The sequence below is a fragment of the Nicotiana tabacum genome, chromosome 2, assembly GCF_000715075.1.
Source record: "Nicotiana tabacum cultivar K326 chromosome 2, ASM71507v2, whole genome shotgun sequence".
NCBI classification, from domain to species: Eukaryota; Viridiplantae; Streptophyta; class Magnoliopsida; order Solanales; family Solanaceae; genus Nicotiana; species Nicotiana tabacum.
In genome coordinates this window covers 93,313,922-93,338,064 of record NC_134081.1, presented here as the reverse complement: position 1 = coordinate 93,338,064, position 24,143 = coordinate 93,313,922, and the positions used below count along the sequence as shown (strand labels likewise).

Below are 24,143 nucleotides of genomic sequence, written 5' to 3'. Positions count from 1 at the left end.
CAATCCCTCATTATATGACGAGTGTCACCACACTCAAAACACTTCATGATAGGATGTGGCTGCTGGGACTGGCTCGGGCCTGATCGGCTGGACTGACCGCTAAAAACACTCTGTGTAGGAGGTACAATAGACACCAGCGGTGCATAATAGGGAACCTGAGGTATGGGAGTAACCGGAATACCACTGGAAGTTGGAAGTGTTGAATTAATAGGACGACCCACATAGCCTCTACCATGACGCGCTACAACTGGGGCACGAGAACTGTTTTATGTGCTAGAATCCTGAGGCCTCTTAGCTTCCCTCTCTTCTCTCTCCCGGGTCCACATACCCTCCAATCTCCTGGCGATTTCCACCACATGTTAGTATGTGATGTCCATCTCTAGTTCTCGGGCCATACTGAATCTGATACTAGGGTGAAGCCCCTCAATAAATTGATGAACACGCTCTCTGACAGTAGCAACCAGGGCATGTGCATGCCTGGATAAATCACTGAACTGGACTGCATACTTCGATACTGTCATAGCGCCCTGGCGCAACTGCTTAAACTCTGCGTGCCATGCATCTCTGAGACTCTGAGGAACATATTTCCTTAAGAACATATATGTAAACTGAGTCCAAGTGAGTGAAGGTGCCTCATCCGGACTATCCAACTCGTATGCTCGCCACCACTGGTAGGCTGCTCTTCTAAGATGGAATGCCATGAAAGAAATCCCACTATTCTCCGCAATAACCATGGTACGGAGAATATGGTGACATTCCTCAAGAAAACCCTGAGCATCCTCTGAAGCCAAACTGCTGGAAGTAGGAGGGTTTTACTTCTTGTACCTCTCAAGCCTGAGCTGCTCCCCCTCAAAAACTGATGCCCTAACCTCGGGCCGAACTGGGACAACTGGCTGCACTGGTATAACCTCTGGGGCATAGTCAACTTGGGCCTGTGGCTCTAGGGTACAGAAGGTGGGAGTCTGTGCTCCTCCCCTGGCCCGAGATGTGTTAGGAGCAAGTGGAATCAACCCTGCTTGAGCTAGAGTGCCAAACATGCTCAAAAACTGGGCAAGAGTCTCCTGAAGTGCAGGGGTAGTAACTGGCGTCTCAGGTGTCTGTTCTCCAACTGGAGCTATTGGTGGCTCCTTTGCAACAGCTCGTGCAGGTGCTCTGGCTGCACCACATGGTCTTCCTCGACCTCTTCCCCGGCCTCTTACGGCTCCAACATGGGACGCGAGTGTCTGATCATCGGATCCAGCTGTGCGCGTCCTCACCATCCGTGAGAGAATAGAAAGACAATGGTTTAAAATTTCGAAGTCAACAAATGCACGCGATAAGGAATCAAAGAAGTGAACATTTTCGTAATAGTTCCATAGCCTCCCAAAGATAAGTACAGACGTCTCCGTACCGATCCGCGAGACTCTACTAAACCTGCTTTTGACTCATAACACATATGAATCTAGAGCTCTGATACCAACTTGTCACGACCCCAAATTCCCTCCGTAGGATGTCCTAATGGCACATAGTCTTTAAGACTAGGTAAGCCTATTAATTATGCGGAATACCGGAATCTAAATTTGAAACTCAAATCTCAACATGTGAAATAATTAAAAACTGCAATTCAAAGTAGTTACAACTCCTAAAACTCGGTAAAAATAAGTCACAAGCTTCTAAGAGAAATACTAAGTGTCTCTAAACATCAGAGTTTAATGAAGATAAGGAAAACAACATAATAAGATAGATGGACACTCAGAGCTCTGCGGACGCTGGCAGATGTACCTTGAAGTCTCCGCATATTGACGAGCTCACTGATACCTGGTCTGCTAGAAAGTACCTGGATCTGCACAAAAAGATGTGCAAAAGCGTAGTATAAGTACACCACAACGGTATCCAGTAAGTGCCAAGCCTAACCTCTGTAGAGTAGTGACGAGGTCAGGTCAAAGCCCTACAGGAAATAATAAAAGACAGGACGAACAGTTTAACAATATTATAATAATGACAATGGAAGTGAATCAAGTAAGGAGTATGTCACAATTTAACTATACAGAATAAGGGCAAATAATACCGCACAGAAGGAAAACATGAATTTACATATTTAAGGAAAACATAAAATAACCAAAGGCAAGTACACAAATGAGAAAATATCAGCAAAGAGACTCCCGAGGTACCGTCTCGTAGTCCCAAATCATAAATAAATTCACAATAATTCTTTTCCTTATATCACCGCGGGAGCCTTCATATTAAATTTTAAAGAAATTATTTTTTTCGAAATAACATCCCGCGTTTTAGCCACCCTTATCACACCGCATGACTTCTAGTAGTTCCCCTACTAGCTACGCGTATCAAGCCATCCTTATCTCACCGCATGTGTTTCAACACCGAGACCTTATACCACCACATGTGTATCAGTATCACAATATATCACAATTTACACTTTAAGTGCCCAAATATTTCAACTTGCCAAAATAAATCAACAACACATTATTTTCCACAATAAGGTGCTCACGACTCAATCAAAATGAACACAAAATCTCACAAAATATTCGGGAGTGAATAACTCAACAAAAATAATATTTAACAAATTTAACACTTTGCCTCAATAACAAATTTTTAATGTCAAATACTTCATATAAATAATAATTTAATTAATAAATTCAACTTTCAAATAACGAGCACAGAATAAAAGAAATAAAGTTTCAACTAAACAGGTAAAACAATTAGTCGGAAAAATGTAAGGCAAATTTAAAATATAAAAATGGACAAATGATGATGAATATAATACGATAAAAATTTAATTAATATGTAACATAGTCCGACACAATTTAAAGACATAATCTTCCACATTTAGCTCGTGTACACCCTCATCAGCTCGCATACACGACTTTCAACACATCACAATTTTCATGACATTACCAATCCTAAGGGGAATTTCTACCACACAAGGTTAGACAAGTCACTTGCCTCGAATCTCGCTCAATCAATCGATAAGATGCCTTTCCCTCGATTTTCCGACTCCAAATGGCCCAAATCTTTCACTGTAGCAAATTTCTTTGAGAATTGAATAATGGAGCACCCCAAAGCAAACAACGGTACAACAAATGATTTGTTCCAAATGAACGTGCAACAGTAAGCTCCGATCAAAAATTGTCCCGAACTTGAATCATGACCGACGTTCGAATAGGAGGCTCGCCGGCGACGACCTCGAGCACAGAGATTAACGGGATTAATGGAAGATTTTGGAGCTGTTTTCTCTCCGAAAATGGCAATGATTTGAGCTGATGTTTTCGAACATTTTGGGACTATTTTTTCAGTGTTTTGGGGAGCTATTTTCAGCGTTTCAGGTGCTGGTTTGGGGCGGTTTGGTGATGTTTTTCAGCTGATTTTGCAGGTGATTTTCGCTAGAAAAATAAGCTATTTTTGAGGTCATTATTTGGGAGATTTCGGGATGGAATTTGCAGATTTTTTATCTGGTTTTGTTGGGTTTTGGTGATGGAAAACAGGGGCTGTTTTGGGGTTGTTTTCAAGTTGGAGTTTGGTGCGTTTTTAGCTGGATTTTGAGGGACTTTTGGACTGGTTATTCTTGGAGGAAGAAGTCTGCCTTTTGTTGAAGAAAGAGGAGCAGACCAACCTTTTTTCCCCATTTTTCTCACTCTTCTCTCTTATGTGCAAAGAATGTCCAAATTTGATTAGTTAACCATCCGAAACTCACCCGAGGCCCCCGGGACCTCAACCAAATATACCAATAAATCCCAAAACATGATACGAACTTAGTCGAAACCTCAAATCATATCAAACAACGCTAAAAATACATATTATACCCCAGTTCAAGCTTAATGAAACTAAGAAATTCCAACTTTTACATTCGATGCCGAAACCTATCAAATCAAGTCCGATTGACCTCAAATTTTGCACACAAGTCATAAAGTCAACTCCCCGGTCAAATTTCCAAACTTAAATTTATATTTTAGCCGTTTTAAGTCTAATTTTACTACGGACTTCCAAAAAATATTTCGGACACGCTCCTAAGTCCAAAATTACCATATAGAGCTATTGGAATCATCAAAACTCTATTCCGGTGTCGTTTACATATAAGTCAACATTCGGTCAACCATTTCAACTTAAGCTTTTAACCTTGAGACTAAGTGTCTCAATTCAATCCGAAATCTCTCTGGACCCGAACTGACTACCCCGACAAGTCATATAACAACTATAAAGTACAAAATGAGTAGTAATTGGGGGAACGTGACTACAACTCTCAAAATGACCGGCCGGGTCGTTGCACCATATGAACTTATATCATGCTTTATAAAGCTCTTCACTTTCCTCTTCCATATCGATGTGGAATTCGCCTAAGGTGACATATACACGCCTTCTTCAGAAGTTTGCTAGCCAAGAAGTCTGCCAATCTTGCTTGCAATGCCCTTATCATCCCGCCCTTATCTTCCCTCCCTCCATCGTGGACATTACGCTGTAGAGACTGTATCGGCCCAGAACTGTTTATGAACTTCCATTTGGAATAGAAGTGCCCGAGCTGTCTCAAGTAGATGCCTATTCTTCCTCTCAACAACTCCATTTTAAGAGTGTGTTTCAACACACAAATACTAATGTAGTATACCATGTTATCTCTTGTAGGACCGCAATAACTCTAACATGTATTCTTTAGCATTATCACTCCTTAAAATATGGACTAAAATATTGAATTGAGTTTTGACTTCAGCATAGAAGTGGAAAAAGTGAGTAAACACTTCAGAACAATTCTTCATAAAGTAAATCCAAGTTATTTGAGAAAAATCATCCAAAAATGACAAAGTACTTATGTCCAGTTTTACAAACAACAAGACATAGTCCCCAAATATCATAATGAACTAACTAAAAATATGACTCATTTCTCTTATCAACTCTTGGACCTAACGAGATGTGATGGTCTTTTACAAATCGGCATGACTCACAATCCAATGAAGAAATATTCTAAAACTAAGGATAGAGCTTCTTCAACAAAAGTAAAGAGAGATATCTCAATCGATAATGTGCTTGAAAAGGAGACACAATATTGGAGCACACAACAGACCGTGACTCTCATTCATCAAAGATGTAGAGATCACTAGATACATATCATTCATGAATAACTTGCTTCGTTAAAAGATCTAAAAATTAATGATGATTGGGAAAGAACATGACACAATCATTAAGGTCTCTGGTGATTTTACTAACATAAATAAAATTAAAAGCCAAGTTTGGTTAAAGGTATTAATCATCCCGGCCCACTAACAACCCGGGTCAGCCGGGTCTAGTAAGGGTGGGATGAGTTGGCTAGGGTAGGGGTTGTTCCATATGGGGTCGGGCCTTGTTTTGGTACCGGTGCACCGAAACCCGACTAGCCCGGTAACCCATTCACGGGTTTTAATCGACTTCCAGCCCAGTTACCGTTGCAATTTATTTTTCCAACGGTCAAAATAAAAAGTGACTCTTGTGCAACAACCAGTTTTTGCACTTTTAGCTATTACAACCTACCTTTTACTAAAATATCCCCCTTCCCCACACCTAATAATGATAAATTATACCTTTACCCTTCTAAAAACTATAAATTGCCCCCCTCTTCTTCTACTATAATTCTTTCTCAATTCCCTCTTGATTATTGAATTGATTATAGCTCTCAAGTTTTCAATTAATTATTATTTCAAGTTTTATCAATTATTTACGGTAGCCACTACAAAATTACAATTATCAAGTGAAGTATGGTATCATTTTTGTTAGGTTCAAGTTCAATCATACTTTGTGCTCCTAAAGTGCGCTTAAATATTTGGGAACATTTTGAGGTGGTAGAAGATAACGAAGAAGTTCGCAAAGTAGAGTGTTGATCGCGTCCAATTGCACACCTCAAACGAAGTATGAAACGACCGTTTATAATAATAAAACCCAACTAAGAGTCGGGGTCGAATCCACAAGGAGTTAAGATATGAGTTAGGGGTATATATATTCTAATGCGCGTGATTGAATTATCTTGATTTGCACTTCACCAAAAAAGGTTTTTTTTCTATTTTTAAATTTACACTAACGATTGCAGAATAAAAAATGAAGACCAGGAATAGTTGTTTTTGAGGTTTTTCAAATGGGTAAAAGGCCTAGGACTGTGACCATTACCTAGGTGTTTGCCTAATGGGATAAAGACCTTAATGCTTGGTTTGTTGATCGGGGTGTATTATAGCTATCAACTCGCAATTACCTACTCAATACCTCTCGGTCAGAGAGTGGCTTTGCCCAATTTGGCTGTCTCAAGACCAAATGAGTATCACACAAAATAGTTGATAAAAGTTCAAGTCGGGTTATTACTATCTCTAGGTTGAACCCTTTAATTGGGTTAATCAATCTCTCGATTGACCCAATTTCTTGTTAGTCAAGTTTTTCTAGATTAAGTCTTTCTTTCTTAAGTAGAGACTAAGTCAAATAGGCATGAACTAATATTTGTAACCATTAATTCCACAAATTAAAGCATGAACTAGGCTAAATAATAAACACCCAATCATAAACAAGAACTAAATTAGATACCCATAAGGTTTACACACTAGGGTTGGGTCACAATCCTAGTAAACATCTATCTACTCATGCTTGGGTTTGAAGAAAAACAAGAAGAAAGACTAATTAAACTCATAATGTAAGCTTAAAATAATAAAATCTATTGTAAAATACACCAAAATATAGTAAACTTCCAAAAGAAGCAAAGAAAAACGACTACCATAATTTATGATGTTAAAACTTAACCTAATTTTGTGAAACTTTTCTATTTATACTTGTATGAAAATCTCAGATAAATATGCCCCTCGGGAGGTTCTACGGCCGCACAATTTCATGTGCGGTCCGCAGATTTCTTCATCTTGATAGGAATTGAAGTTTTGAGGCCGCACATTTCTGAACTGCATCCAAGAGGCAATCTTTTGCTGTCCACACAATTATGTCTGTGGTCGCAAGTCATTCTTCTGCGGTCCGCACATTTATGCCTACGGTCGCAAGACGCTTCTTCTATGGCCGCACAATTCTTGTGCGGTCTGCAATTCTCAGGGGTCCGGGACTTGAAAATTTTCACACTCTCTGATATTGGATCCTAGCCCAGCTCTTGCGATCACATAATTCATGTGCGGTCCGCAATTTGCACAAATGTCTGCTGGATTTTGCTTCCTTGTTTGCGGGTGTAGGTGGAATTCTGCGGACCGCACATTGCATACTTTTGTGCCCTTTATTGCCTTGTGTTTAGATTACTTCTTTTTGAGTCGAGTTTTATCTCGGGAGTCCAACTTCCAGTATTCCTGCAATTTTTCATATTTTATTAGTTTCGGGAACACAATTCAATGCTTTTAGACTAAAACAAAAGCTAAAAGGCGTTAATAAAAGTCAAAATTTCCAGTTATCAACTTCCCCAAACTTAAGTATTTGCTTGTCCTCAAGCAAATAAATTAGTTCCCACCTCCACAAATTAAGGGTCATTTCAGTGAGTCGAAGGTAAGCCATCCACACATCAGTAGGGACCAACAATTACCCACATTGCTTATGTATTATCAACAAGGTGACAAGTTAAACATTCATGCGCATATAGTTCTAAAATGACATTTGAGCATCAAGAGTTGACTTTACTCATCAAGGACACTCGCTCTCTCATGTAGGTCATTGTGGATCCCAAACTCCTCCTCCTCTACTCTCCATTTTCCTAGCTTACTTAAGAATTTTAGTACTTAATCCAAAGATTTATGAAAGGTTCACTCATCTCTCTCAAGAGAATGTCGCAAGTACGGCTTCAAGTACCATAGGCTTGCCCCTCATATAGATCGCCACTAATGTAAGCTCACTCGGCTCGAGATCAAATATGACTTCTTTCGGGATGTAATGAAGGCTTTTGGATTAGGGTTGGATACAAAGTAGTTACACCTTCCTTAAGCACTCCATCATTCATTTTTCGGCTCACACTTTGCCAATTCCTTAAGGCACTTTCTTTTCCTTGGAAGATTAGAGAGACATAACATCACTCTTTCTTGATCATTACATTCATATTTCTCTATGTTTGGGATCATTTCCTTTCTTTGAATCCCTTCAACTCTTCTACTTATTCATTTTGTTGCATTTTTCTTTTAGTTCTTTTCTTTACTTTTTGCCTTTTCTTCTCATCATTTCTTTTTTCTCTTTTTGTGCGTTGATACCTTTTTTCAATTTCCTCGTCTCTCGCCCAAACTTATGTTTTTAGCCATTTGTTTCACATGAGTGTTATGTAAAGCTCGGGTACCAAGAGAGGGTCACAATAGAATGGGTAAAGGCTTGTAACATGGATTTCGAATGAGAAAGGCTAACGGCTCGAAGAGGTTGACTAGGGATGACATCATTGGTAGGCAATAAAAAGCTTAAACGGGCCATGGAAAGCCTACAATCAGTTTTCAAGCCAGGCAAAACTTAGGATTTCACCTTGAAACACATTCGGGGCAAGTTCTAGACCTTTTGCACGGGTACTTGGACTAACAGCAAAACAACTCACCTCACACACAACTGGATTGTTAAAGAGGATAGATTCAAGGGCCCACAACGACCACATTCAAGACTGAAAATCACTATGGTTCGATTAAACCACTCGATGGTTTCCTAAGTCAACACAAGAGTCACAAAGTCACTAACTAGAGCTATTTCTTTCAAAAACCTTATTTCTAACAATAAGCACGTAGTTAAGTATGTTGGTACCAAATGAAACATATTTGACTCTTCGAGCATGACTTAATTAGGTCTTGTTATTCATTACTACTACTATTATTACCTAAACACAAAACAGACTCATTTCCTTAAGAAGGTTGTCACGCCATATATCATTGGGACAAGTCACCCGCTACCTTTGGAAAGAACCGTGGCATTAAGAAAACCAAAGGATTATTATCTACTAAAATATAAAAAGAAGCTACTAAATCAAAAAGAAGATACTAATTCAAAAAGAAGCTACTAAATTAAACACTAACTAATAAGAAAACAAACATAAGGAAGCTAAAAAGCAAAAAACTATCGACAACATAACGAATATACATAATGAGAGAGAAAGAGAAGATATATACATAATGAGAGAAGAAAAACAAAATAGTATCAAGTTATTACAAGCTAAATGTATCAGAATCATCAAATAAGATCAAATAAACTCCCCTCCCCCCCGAATAAAAATAAGCATTGTCCCCAATGCTTAACAAAATAAGAGTAAAGGAAGGGAAAGAGTGAGGAAGACTCTCTATGGCTCCTTGGACATCTCTGTGCCCCCAACAATGTCACCACTCTCAGTCTCTTCCAACTGGATCTCATCATCCTCAATTCTGGGAGTGACTGGGTTGGTGAACATCTACGTACTTCCTCAGCAGTGTCGGCAGCAGAGTCTGGCTCTTCAGACTGGCTAGCTGGTTTTACCGGTGTTGATGGTGATGTAGCATTTGGGACTGAAGGGTGTGGGTCAATCAGCATGTCGAAGGGGATATCTCTGGCTGGAACAAGCTTGGTAACCTATCTCCGGACCTTGTCCACTGACTTCTTGGAGGCCTAGGACTTTCTCATTTCTTGACTTCTTTGCCCAACTCTTTGATCACTAACCCGTGTTGTACCAGGGTAGCTATGATGGTGTTCTGGTTCTCTAGGAGCTTCTTCAATATTTCTTCCACAGTCGGGGGAATCTGAGGTGCCTGAATAGAAGATTGTGTTGCAATAATACTGGATAAGTCAGACAACTTTGCAGTGGCAGTCTGCACATCCAGTTGTTGAGGCTCGCCAATGTCTAGGAGACTCGCAACGTAGAAAGTGGAGCAGTAGGAATGGGCACCTGCTTCAAAGCCGAGGTGGAACATGTGGCAGGAACTGCAGTAGGAACTGAAGATGGTGGTGGAGGCATGGCTGTGGCACTAGATGAAGGCTCGGCTGAAGTGGATGGAACATCAACTGCCTCTGTAACTACCACCGATGGCTTATAGGACTGGCCTATGGTTGTAGACGACTAACCCTTTCTCTTAGGGTTATGTGCACCGATCAATGAGTACCATGAGAAAGGCTTCTTCACCCGCACCTTTGTATCAAAGTCCCTCGGCTCTACCCTCGCATCCATGAGATACTCTGTAATAGTGTTGGGATACGGGTAGGACGTGTCAGTTTGCCGAGTGATCACAAAGATGTCACAACACCCACATTGATAGGGTACTCGGCCATGATGGAGGCAACTAGAACTGCCCGAGGTATCGAAAGATATGTCTCATTTTGGCACGTGTCTAGTATGCTACATATAAAGGTTTGCCACCCCTTTGCCTCAAAGCACAAAGTGCTCCTATGAATAGAAACCCCCGCTGTGATCCATGGTGGTGGCGGCCCAGGAGCTACTAGAATCTATGCTAGCAAAGGACGAGCTGCATACCCAAGTGCACACTTCTCTAAGTACTATGTTGGCTCGATATCATCAAATCCTATGTGTTCAATGTGTGCTGATCAAATATCACTTTGAGGTTTCTCACTTTCGTCACCCTTTTCCCTTTCTTGATATGCACCACATTGGCATAGAATTCCCGGACAAGGTACTCCTTAGCATCTACCACGCTCTGAGTAAACAACATCCACCTATTGCATTCTCTAAACTGTCTCAATACTACAGGGTTATACCTCTCCAGAACTTTCAACTGAAACTGTAGCTCAAGAGTGAGTGACCTCACTGGCCATCATTCACGGAAGCTGGAGAAGGCATCCAAGCTAACAAACCGGTCCTCCCATATCTTTTTCTTCTTTGACCTTTCAAGGCTGGTAACTGTAGCATCTCCCCTTCTGCCATAATTGGGGATGTCCTAAACTGATGTCTCTGGTTCCTTGGGGATAGGTGTAGTGGAAGGCTCATAAGCCTGACTAGCACTTTCCGAGCCCTCGGAAGGGCTATGTGATGATGACAACTCATCCCTCAATTGAAACCTCCCTGAAGGCCTGGACTGCATTACTGGTTGTTCTTGAACAGAGGCTGAGTTGACCTCTGATACGTCCCTAGATGGGACATAAGAACTGGTCTAAAAAAGGTCTATACCTCTCCCTCTCCCGGCAGCTATTTTCTTTTTGATTTCATGATGTTGGGCACAAGGTAAGGGTCTCTACCCTCATCCCCGAGAAGGGTCTCCCCTTCCTTTCGAAGTGTCGCCTCTGCCTCTAGATCAAACCATTTTCTATACCAAGCAAAGGCAATTGTTAGTTGTAATTCAAGTTCAGACATACAATGAATGTAAGGACACACTAGAAGACACAGTGAGGAACGCAATTGAAACATGGTTGCAGGGTAGGGATCTGCGATCTGCACATTTCTCATTGCGGCCGCAGAAAGGGCCTTGTGGACCACACAGTTTGCTTTTGCGGCCGCAGATGAGGATTGCGGTCCGCACATTTTTCATTGTGACCGTAACTCATAAACCAAAAATATGCCAACTCTCTGATGACAGAGAATTGGTTGATGTGCGACTACAACATGTTTTCTGTGGACAACATATTTTGTCTTGCGGCCTAACATTGAACCACAACTATGCACAACTATTTTGCGGCCGCAATCGAAATTCTATAGTCCGCAAAATTTTTCTTGCAGCCACAAACTCATGCTTATCTAAAGTTGCCCTAGACTCAACTTCTACAGACCGCACAAATTTCTTTGCGGCCGCAAGATTCAAACAATTACGAACAATGAGTATTTTTATCTAGGGCTTGCAATTGTTTGCACATATTTTGACATGGTAACAACTTCAAAGCATGAAAATATATTTACCTAGTCGCCAATTAGCAGTACTAGTTGACCCACTACAGATTTACCCCCACATGGTTGTACAATTGAGTTCTATGACAGATGACCTAAAAAATACTTAAAAAGCTATAATTTAAACTAAAAAAATGAAAATTTCTAACAAGTAATTGAAGCATACCAGATATGAATGAGTGCAAGGGATGAGTTATCAACAATTTCTAGGCTTGTGTGCAGATGAGTCACCAAATTTCAATTTTAGTGCCGTGTATTTGCTCATAGAGGGAAAAGGGTAACAGTAACCCTAACCCTCTATTTATACGTATCGAGTCTCTAAGGGAAAGAAGAGTGAGTGCGGCCACATAATTTCAATTGCGGACTGCACTCTCTTACCTGGTAAGCTGAAACATCATTTTGTCTGTGGTCCGCAGATTTTTGTGTGCGGCCGTAGATTCTTATTGCGGACCGCAGATTTTGTGTTGCGGCCGAAGATCGGCCATTTTTCTGACAGACCAACTTCAGAGAGTTGTCATTTTCCATCTTCCAGTTGTGCGTACCGCAAGTTAATTGTGCCACCGCAAAGCACTTTTGTTGCAGAAACCATAATTGTGTGGTCCGCACGATGCAACTGCGGTCTACAATTCTTTCAACACTTAACCAGATTTCTGTCCACAATTCCTGTAAAGCACACTCATCCCTGTAGCACACTTTAAATCAATTTAGCACAAAAATAACACCTAACTACAAAATAAACAAAGAAAAGAAAAAGAAACATGGGTTGCCTCCCAAGAAGTGTCTGATTTAATGTCGCGACACGACGCAAAATACCATGAGTTAAAATGAATCACCGCCACGACGTGGCCATCACCAACTTTTCCCAAATAGTGCTTTACCCGGTGACCATTGACTCAGAATACCTCATCGTTTTTGTTCTTCAAGTCCAATGCACCAAAGGGCGTCACACCCACAATTTCAAAAGGGCTACTCCATTTAGACTTTAGCTTTCCAGGAAACATCCTCAACCTCGAGTTGAACAACAATACGAGATCGCCCACCTTGAACTCTTTGTTCAAAATGTATTTGTCATGAAGATATTTCATCTTTTCTTTGTACAAGGACAAACTTGCATAAGCATAATACCAGAACTCATCTAATTCATTCAAATGTGCAACCCTCAAGTTAGCGGCTACATCCTAATCAAGATTCAACTTCTTTAGAGCCCACATGGCTTTGTGCTCAAGTTCCACTGGAAGATGACAAGCTTTTGCAAACACCAACTGGTATGGCGATATTCCTATAGGTGTCTTGTAAGCCGTCCGATAAGCCCATAATGCATCATCAAGCTTCTTGGAGCAATCCGTCCAGTTAACATTCACTGTTTTGGACAAAATACTCTTTATCTCCCGGTTGGAGACTTCCACTTGACCGCTTGCTTGTGGATGATAAGGAGTCTTGACTTTATGAGTAACACCATACTTTCTAAGTAAAGTGTCAAAAGCCTTGTTGCAAAAATGCGACCCCCATCGCTTATGATAGCTCTCAGAGTACCAAACCTTGTGAAAATATTCTTCTTAAAGAACGCTACCACACTTCTTGCCTCATTGTTGGGTAGAGCAATGGCCTCAACCCATTTAGACACATAATCAACCGCGACCAAGATATAAGTATTTCCACAAGAACTCACGAAAGGACCCATGAAGTCAATACCCCACACTTCAAAGATATCAATCTCCAAAATGGTAGTGAGAGGCATTTCATTTTTCTTCGAGATTCCACCGGCCCTTTGATATTCATCATATCTTTTCACTAAATTCCTTGCATCTTTGTAAAGAGTGGTCCAATAGAAACCGTAACTTAGCACTTTGGATGTCGTTCATGCTCCACCATGATGACCACCATATGGAGAAGAATGACAAGCCCCAAGAATTTCACCTTGCTCTTCTTCTGGTACACATCTTCTAATCACCACATCCGTGCAAATCCGGAAAAGGTACGGTTCATCCCAATAATAATCTTGACAATCCCGTTTGAGCTTCTACCTTTGGTTTGAAGAGAACTCATCCGGGATGATTCCACACACAAGGAAATTTGCTAGATCCGCAAACCATGGCACCTTCTTCATTGAAATAGCCAAAAGTTGCTCATCAGGGAAGGAGTCATTGATTTCAAGGCCATCATGCGGCCACCCTTTCTCCACCAAACGAGAGAAATGGTCCGCCACTTGGTTTTCACTTCCTTTTTAATCTTGGATGTCAATGTCAAACTCTTAAAACAAAAGCACCCATCTCATCAACTGAGCTTTAGAATCTTTCATGCTCATAAGATAACGAAGTGCCGCATAATATGGACAATAATTTTTGCACCCATTAAGTACGAGCGAAACTTCTCAATTGCAAATACAATGGCAAGGAGTTCTTTATACGTAACGATATAGTTGAATTGTGCACCATTCATGGTCTTACTAGCATAGTAGACCGGATGAAAAATCTTGTTGATGCTTTGCCCCAAAACAACTCCAATCGCTATGTCACTAGCATCACACATGAGTTCAAAAGGGATAATCCAATTAGGAGGGGTGATAATGGGAGTGGTTGTCTGTCATGACCCAAAATCTACCTAGTCGTGATGGCACCTAACCAAACCCGTCAGGTAAGCCAATTAACAACTATCTAATTTAAATGAGATTTATTAAGAAAAGAAATGATAATAAAACTGGTTTTATACAAGAATTTCCTAAGAACTGGTAGTACAAATCATGAGCTTCTAAGATTAGAATTTACAAAGCTGGTATGAAATAAATACATCATCTGTTCGAAATGTACATAAACATATTTTTATAAATCTAAGGCTACCGTGAACAAGAGGCAGCTACAACCAGAATGCAGGTACGTCTTCAAATCTCGCTCCCGTCGATCACATCAACATCAACATCCAATATATGCACGCAAGGTGCAGAAGTGTAGTATGAGTACAACCGACCCCATATACTCAATAAGTAACAAACCTAACCTTAAATTGAAAGTAGTGACAAGCTGGAACACAGGTCGGGGACCAACACCAATAGCCATCAACAATTCATAACAACATAATGGAAGTAATAAAAGAAGTAGCTTAGAGATAAAAATCTAAGCTCGTTCATAGTTCTAGAAAAATAGGTCGCTTTCCAAGTATATCAGCAAAAACCCAAATCTTTTACCAAAATCACCAAAATATGAGTACGTTTTGTAAAACTGTGTTTTTTTCCAAAATCTTTCAACAGGTAAATATTTCATTTTCAAATGGCATGAGAAAAATATATCTCTATGCCTATATGTCAATATGTATGAGAAGTCATGAATGACGTGATACCGTACAACATAAGAAAAATGCATCTCTATGCCTGTATGTCAAGTATGCATGTCGAATGTGATGCAACTCAGTGATAAAACCATAAGCATACTCTCAGAGTATCAATTCACTCAGTCCTCCCAGTCACTTAGTCCTCATAGTCACTCAGTCCTCACAACCATTCAGTCCTCACAGTCACTCAATCCTCCCAATCACTCGGCACTCGCACTCAGTAGGTACCTACGCTCACTGGGGGTGTGTACAGACTCCGGAGGGGCTCCTTCAGCCCAAGCGCTATAACAAGCCAATCCTGGCATAAATCAATAAAATATGATACGGCGTGCAGCCCGATCCTATAAACATCCTCACCATCAAGCCCTCGACCTCACTAAGTCATCAATCTCTCCAGTCTCACGGGCTTACAATGTCATGCAAAATCATCCCAAAAATGATGATGTGATGTATCAATAAATGTTGACAGAGACTAAGATATGATATACAAATGAATGCGTATGACTGAGTATGTAATTGTAATGTAAGCAAATAATTCAACAACAACAATGACCTCGGTGGGTCCCAACAGAATAAGTATGTAGCCTGGACATGGTTTCTAACATGGATCACAACTTAATATCTCTAGTACGTAGAAATTTCATGGTCATAAATAAAATTAGGCAACTATACAGTACCAAAAAAATTATTGAGTCACAAGATTAACAATATCCCTTTAAAGAAAGTATCTATTTATTAATTGTTACTAAAAGATAAATAATTTTCAAACCAATTTACACAGTCAAAAGTTCTCTTCACCCTGATATTGGATTAAATATAATTATGAAATTCGATTGCTATTTTCTGATAATTTTACAACTAAAAAATGCTTGAGTTTTAATCATATTTTATATATCTAGTACGTAGAATAAGAATACTTGAATTTCACTTTTCTGATATTTCATGTGCATTTTGATAGTTAAATCAGAGTCATATTTCTATGGTTCAGACATTAGAGTGAGTTTTGATACCTAAAACCAAACGATGGGGTTGGCGGCTAAAAAAAAAAGAAAGAAGGAAAAATGAAAACAGAATCAATCGCTCAACAATTGGGCAATGGGCCTCATGCCATTAACGAAGAAAAACGCATTTTAGTTCAGAAAACGAGAAAAAAAGCCAAAAAAGTTGTTCAATAACAGCCGCTCTCTCCAAACTGGAGCAATCTAAGAAGCAAATGATACAATTTTAAGGTGTTTACACGGGGTAAAGTGTTGATAACTGATGTCGTTGTTCCTCAGTTGTAATTCCTCAATCAGCAGAAACCGAACCAACAAATGGTAAATTCTATTTTATCTCATTAGTTTAATGTTTATGGATGAATTTATGAAGCAATATGGATACGTGATTGTTGTGAACTTGTGATTACTGATTGCGAGTAAAAGAAATAAGGAACAATTATAAGAAGCTAAAATGGAAGTTCGTGTGATTGTAACCTCAATTTATGGAGCCGAGAGCTGACATGCTCCAGCTAGAAATTCTTTTTAAGTTTTAACTGACTCTAACAAACTAGAAATCAAACAGATTATAGGGGATTCTCTTTGTTCAGCTTTGTTGCAAGAGTTTAAGTTATATGCCCTTACAGTGTAAACATATTTTACATTATCAGTGTACTTTCACCTTATAGAAGATTGCTTTCCATTTTCTTAAGGTTACTAATTTATGTTTGTGTAGAGAGCTACCTGCTGTTGCCTTTTAAGTGACTTCATTGTGTAAATCTTTTTTACTCCGTCAGTTCATAGAGTTTATATACTTGTTGGCTGTTGCAATGGAGAACACTTGAATAACACATTGCTGAAAAAGTTTAAGCAGCCATTTCCTTCTGTGAGCCCACCTAGTACCCGTTGATTCTCCCTTATCATCACCAGAAGGACACTTGGTTACGTCACAAGTCTAACATAATCGGGGAATAGAGGTCAATCAATCCATTTCTAACTTGAGGTTAACCTTATGCATTCTGAAATTGAAAATGAAAGATTCACCTTGCATATCTCAACAAGTTCGATTGTAGCTGATGGTATAAGTCATGTGTCAGCCTATTGCCTGTTTAGGTTTGGCTCTAGGGCTGTGTGCGTTCTAAGGTTTTACGTCTTCTCCCAAGTTGATGTATAGTTTGCATTATTTTCAAGTGGGTCAGCTTCTTGTATAAGTGCGTATTGTTTTCTAGAAAGCTATTATTGACACATATTTACTGAATTTTTGACCATAAGGTCCTGTGAATGTGATCATTGCCCGTAGTAACTTGCATGGCCATATTGCCAAGAATAACCCTGAATTTGAGCTGCTTTTATGCCCACCTCTTAGTGGTTCGAACAATTTGGATGGTCATGGGGGAATTTGACACCCGTGGACACCATTCAGTGTCACGCTCTCTTGAATTGCCTCTGCATCAACCTCCCCAATATTTTCTGCTATCCCCTCCTTCATTGGCATTGAGGGGTTTTTGCTTGCATCGATAAAGTACTTCTAACTTCTATTCTCTTGGTCGATTGTATGTAAGGTTACAGAAAGTTGAAAAGGTTTGTAAGTGGAAGACTCGATAGTATGGAAATATGGCTGAGGAACCGTTGTGTAGGTGCTTGGTGTTCAGATTTGTTATTGGAGGGTAATTGGACTATGGAGTAGAAGTTTGTTAATCCCATTGATAGATTCCTCGTGCTACTTTGCTCCTTCTTACGATCTGTTAGAATTGTTGGATTAGATATCCTTATCTTTTTTATAGGTACTATTAGGTTAAATATCCTAGGCATTAGTCTCTAATTGAAACAGGAATTGGATTCACATGAATGAAGGGTCTTTTAATGAGCATGTAAGACCTCAGTTCTTCAAACTTCTATAGATAAGCTTCCACGTCATTGGCCTACTGAGCTCACTGAATTTGTCAATCTCTATCCAGAAATCTAGTGTTTCCAGACCTTCTATAAACATCACAAATGATGTCTTCGTACAAATTACCCACCATAATCTATCATAGAACTGTCAAACTATCGGTGGATCCCCCCTTTTATATCTATCCGGATATAGCTTATCTTCATAGTATTAGGTACTTGATGAATCTCAAAGTATTTTATTGCCAAATCCACGGGGTTGAGAATTTTGTCTCTAGGGGTTTACAGCTGAAAACTTCTTTACCATGGTATTATGAAGTTGCAGAGTAGGTGTGACAGTGCTAACAATTTCTGTGTTATTAGGAGGTGGTTAGCCCTGATGGGAGTTAGGAGCTGCTGCATCTGGACCTTCAAGGATTGAGGTAATAGTACCATTCCACGTGATGGTTCACAGGATAGAAGATTGGAAAGGTCGGGTGGTTTGAATTACCGCATTTCACTAATGGAAGATTGGAGTGGTGGGGTGGAGAATAAGTTAATGAAAAAATCCCCCTCTTGATGCTAAAAAATCTTTTGGTGTCAGGCAAGGGTGCATTTTACTTTTGTTTTGCATCATTTTTTAAATCATGCACACCGCTTCACAATGACTATCCCACCTCAGTCTCATAATTATGACATTCCTATATCTGTTACAGCTTTATTTTGTTCCTTAAACAATTGTGCCCTTGTCCCCGCCTCATAGGATAGAAATAGACTTTTGCTTCTTCATCCTCACTTTCTCATTTATCTATATTATTAATATACGTTCTTAGACCTTTTTAGCATGCATGAGGTATGGGTCCTCATGTTCTTTGGTCTTCCTTCTCTTTCAAATATCTTTTAAAGAGAATATGCTACTCTTTCCCTTTGAGTATATTTGATATACTATAACTTGATTATATATCAAACACCCAACTAAATTTTTTTCTTTCAAATATCTTAACATTTGTTATGTCACCTCACTCAGAGCTTGTTCCTAAAGAAACAAAGATATATATTTTTCTTTCTCCTTTCATATACATGATATGAAATTAAGGTTTGAAATGGCTCTAGTCAATATTTGTTAATACATGAGGCGCATCACACTTTCGTTGTAATTGCTATTAGGATTCATATTAACAAGCCATTAAATAGATGTGCTTTTCTTGTTTCTGTTAGATATTCGTTGAAGGAGTACATTGTTCTCTCCTTGTTTGGTTTGGGACAATTCTCATCTCATGAGCTAGCTTTTGAGATTGAATTAGGCCCAAGGTCCATTTTCTTTACATGGTATTAGAGCCAAACTCATCTTTATTGTTGTGTTTCTCAATGTTGGGCCCCCATGTTATGTTATCCACAATGTTCAGGTCTGGGGCATAGGTGGAGGGTGCAGTGTCAGAATTTTCCATATTGGTTGAGAGAAAGGACTGTTGTCTCCTTTTATGGGCTTGGGCAATTCTCATAGCTAGCTTTTGGAGTTAAGATAGGCCTAAACTCCATTTTTTGAAGATTAATATTCATTCTTGAGTGAATCACATTCCATGAAACAATGCCATATGGGTAGTTGGTTACCATATTGGCTTCTGCCTCCAAATGAAACTATGGCTATGTTACAACATTATGAATGAGAGAAATTCCATCTTCAGAAAATTTGACTTTTTTATCTTTAGTCACACATAGTATCACATGTGCTGATTTTATCGGCTTTGGTCCTGTAATTATTTGTGGGTCATGCTGTCTTTTGGAACCAAGTTTGTTTGGAGCTCCATTCAGACCAAATAGCTGCTTTTCTAAAGCTGAAGCTGATGAATAGAGTAAGTTTCCCATGATAGTAGTAGGATCAGAATTAGAAGTAGAACTGGGTGCTAGAATTAGGAACAAATATTAGGTTTAGGATTTAGACCTGTGTTACTACAAGGACTTGGATTAGGACTTAGATTAGAATAAGGACTACGTCTATGGTTTGGGTTAAATTGGGATCCTAATTCTTCACTTGCTCCTATATTAGGTTTAGGTTTAGGATTGGAATCCTACTTCTCTGCTCACTCTCAAATTCTCATTCCACTCTAACCTAATACTTATTTTAACCTAGTTTCTTGCTCTAGTCCAAATCTTTTATATACTAATCCAAATTTAGCTCCTAATGAAAATGTTTTTAAGTAACGACATGACGACATCTATAACTTCTTACTTGATGAAGGTGTACAATATCCATTTGGTCAACAACATGGAAAATGGAGGTACCTAAGAGGTACTTTTTACATGGTATGCAATGTCGAGAGCAATTTTAACAACTCAACGACCTTACTTGAGTTCAAAGCCAATTTTAACAACCCAAGAAGAAGGAGATGCATAGTGGTCAATTGGTGTTCACGTGTAAAAATCATGATGAACGCGTGGATCACCTATTGTAAGTCTGCAACAAAACTATGAGCCATGATGTTCTTCATTTTCAACATCCATTGTTTTTTTCTCGAGAAAAGAGTACTGGTGAGTTGGAGATTGGATAAGCTAAATGTGATAGGAGAAAGTTATGGAGAACCGCTCCGTGCAATAAATTTCTAGAAATGCAGAGAGAGAGGAGTATGATAACGTTTGAGGGAACTGGACATTCATTGTTAAATTATAATCCTCTGTTTTTCCTAGTGCTCTTTTGGTCTAAACAGGAAGTTCCTTACTGTATAGACGATTAGCTTGGTTCTTGGGGAGCTTATGCATCCTTCTATTTAATGTTTTTATAATAAACCTAACACCATCTTGGTGTATATTAATTAAGTTTTTTGAGTTTTCTGATTATCATCAAAAGACAAATCACTTTATGTCTCTTAACTATAAATAGTTATCTCTTTCCCGAAAAGAAAAAAAAAATGACAGAGGCTTCCACAGGCCATAGAAAGAAGAAGCGCACTAGGAGAAGAAGAAAACAAGAAATGGAGGCTTAGCAGCAGAACTTGATTCTCTATTTTCCCCAATAGAGAAAAGAAAAGAAATAGAGGAAAAAAAAGATGCAGGCAGTCTAATGTTTACCAAAAGAAAAAAATAAAGAAAGGAATTAGAAGAAAGAAGAATTCTGTGAAGATCTCTCTTTCCTGCACTTCTTCCGTTTGAGATCGTTGATGATCTTCTCAAGTTGTTTGTTCTCTATTGTCTTCTCAAGTCTCATGAGTTTGTCTCTTTTGCTCCTGCAGAAGATTTCCTTTTCCTTTCCTGGATCCTAATCCCCCCCCAAACCCCCCTTTTTTGGCTTGAAAGATGCACATGCTAAAGGCCTTGTGCCTTAACCCAGGTGTGCGCTTGTTAATCGCTTTTATGCAGCACCTCGACTGAAGTCTGGTGAGGCGCCAATTCTGCTCTGTCGGTTGCCTCAGCACCTGAAGCTTGGCTTTGGTTTTGTTGGAGGCATGTTGAAAATGTTCAAAGTGTTAAGTTCTAATTTAGCAACGTCCTATATTGAACGAATATTATATTGTATTTTGTTTGAGACCTATAAGTAGGTTTATTCATCAAAATTTCTTGTCATCAATACACGTCTTTTTCTTATTCTTCACAAGTAGTTTAGATATATATGTGCTACTGGAACTTGTTTTCATGACCATTTTCCATAGGGGTTTAGTAGTATATGTGGAATGTTTTATTGAATAGGCTTCGTAAGGTTCTATATTGTTCATTCGGACATATTCCCCTGGTACTGTAGTGTCTTTGCTTTTGTTTCTGCATCGACAACTTGTGTTTGCTGATGAAAAAATGAAACCTAAAACAATTGTCTTGTCTGGGATGATATGTTTGGCTTAAAACATATAGTATAGCTATCAGATCGGACCCTCGTTGTATCGAAGGAGGTTTAATCTAATCCGTTTTGGGAAAAAATTTACTCTGTACAAGGTCCACTGAACACAGGCGGATTTCGAAATGCTGGCAAAGGAGTTCAGCCGTTGGGCTTATATCGTGCATTCTAATACATTGGAACCTTTGGTTTTTTCATTTTCAATTTTAATGTCCCCAGCCGCCTTTCTCCCTCCCACTCCCCCTGGCCCCGGCCCTTTTCTCTCTAAGGCATCTAAAACTTTCAAAAAGGAAAAAGAAAGAAAAGAAAACACAGATGTCCAAATTTTGTGTTATGTTTAGTTCAACAGTCTGCTACCGCATCTCCCTGCTTCGAGCATCGGCTATGCAGTGACATTGTTTTTCTGAAGTATCGAATAGGTAAAGCTTAGTAGTCCTTAGGTCATTATCTTTGGTATATTTAGCCAATTTTTGAATGCCTTCATGATTTTGTTGAATCCAGTGATTTGGGAACTGTTTCATAGGCTATCATTCAAATATTCTAACACGGGATTTTGGAGAAGTTGATTGATTTTGTGTCTGTTTCTGATTATTGAGTTTTGAGATGTTACCTACTGCTGTATTTCTTCTAGTGAAAGGAATAAATGAATGGTGAAATTTTTAAGTGTCGGGATTTATTTGCCTGTATCTTTACCTTTAAGGACTTTAGACATCTAGGAATTTAGAGACTCAGATTGGTACTTAAATCGAGGTCTAGGAGTTCAACGGAAAGTATGCATTTGCATTAACCTAAAGTCTATAAATAGTTCAATTTGCTAAATTGTGTATGTGTTTAGAATATCAATTAGTAGAATCTTGTAAAGTCTTGCCAAAGTTTAAATCGTTAATAGCAACAAGATATAAGTTTTGGGAGACTAGCTTCTATCCTGAAGATTAAGACAAATTTTTTCTGAGAAGTTTGTGAAGATTAATACAATAATTAATAAAAATGACATCACTTGGAATTGAAATTTTTCATTTGAGTTGAGTCAAAGCAGTCGTTTTTGTTTTAGCTTATCAAAAGCAAAAAGACAGACCCATATAGTGTGAGCCTAAAAGAATTTGCTTAGGTGGAAACTAAAATGACAGTCTTGCCTTCAAGTTATTAAGAATATACAGTATGTTTTCTACACAAATCATAAAGAATATTTAGGTGTTTACGGTAGCCTTGAGGTCGCTTATCTGAAATCTTGGGTCCGCCTCTGATAGCAATATTCTTTATTATTCCCTATATGGTCATGGTTTCTGATATTCTTTTCCATTTTTTGCTTCAGTTATCAATTGAAACAGGCATATCTCATATCTCTGGTTTGTTAGATGCCACTTCCAAGATTTTATTCCCTACTCAATATTATCATATCTAAATATGGGCGCTATCCAGATGTACACATGTGCAATCCACATGTCTTCTCATATAAAATATAGACACATCAAAGACTTAGTTTGCTTTCTTTGCAACATTTTATATCTGTTCTTTAAGCTGTGTAAGGTTGGTGGCTCAAAGAGATCATTTTTTCCCTTCCTATAATTGAATATTTGTTCAGGATTGTGAGTGTTGGCAGTCATGTGGGTGAGGCATGCAATGATGTCAAAACATTATTGTAGGATGGTATCCCCAAAAAGCTGATGTTAATGTGAGACGGACCAATAAGAGAACGACAAACATCAGTAGCCTCTCTACTGAAAGGGACCCTCAAAAGTTTTACCTTTAAGATTTGTATCAAACTCTATGTCACCATTGGTTCCTTTGGGACCCTTCTTCATTGGTGTTGACACGTTTTATTGACCCCTTGACTTAATCTTCTTCTGGCTTTTTGAAAGGATATTGGTTTTGTTGGTTCAATTGTTTCGGCTGAAAATGCCTTTCATAAATTCTGTTTTCGCAAAATCCAAGCTATGCTGTCTTTTCCTTTAGCATTTTGGAGTTCTTGGAACCTTCTTAATTAAAAGGGTGAAATAGGTTCTTGTGGGCCATTTTAAAATCTGTATTATGTGGGTGCTAGAGAATTCTGATTTAGAGCATATCAATATCTTTTACTACGTGATAGTAGTAGTATTTTCAAAAAAAGGTGCTTTTTTATCTGATTCCTAGCCTCAACACTCTCTTTTTCATTTTTCCTTTTGGTTCATGTGCTTTTTCTTGATGTTGAACTAGGTATCCAACAGACAAAAGTAGTTTTAACTCATAAATTGACTTAGAAGAATGAATAATTAACAGATCTTGGCCTCTTTGGGAACTTGAAAAGCCAAGATGATGTAAACAGTGATTTTATGTAATGAAGTCAGCTACTCCATTATTCATAGGAATTCCTGGGAAAATTCTGGATCTTCCAGTCTGGAATTTCCCTACTGGTTCTGGAAGTTCC

The 24,143-nt window shown here is 38.9% G+C and overlaps 1 long non-coding RNA gene across 1 annotated transcript; it reads left to right on the top strand.

The window, feature by feature from the left end:
- Positions 1–16,013: 16,013 nt before the first annotated feature.
- LOC107799510 (uncharacterized) lies at positions 16,014–23,759 on the top strand. The gene is made up of 2 exons (XR_001651143.2): positions 16,014–16,389; positions 23,052–23,759. It is a non-coding gene; the product is annotated as an uncharacterized LOC107799510 (long non-coding RNA).
- Positions 23,760–24,143: the final 384 nt, after the last annotated feature.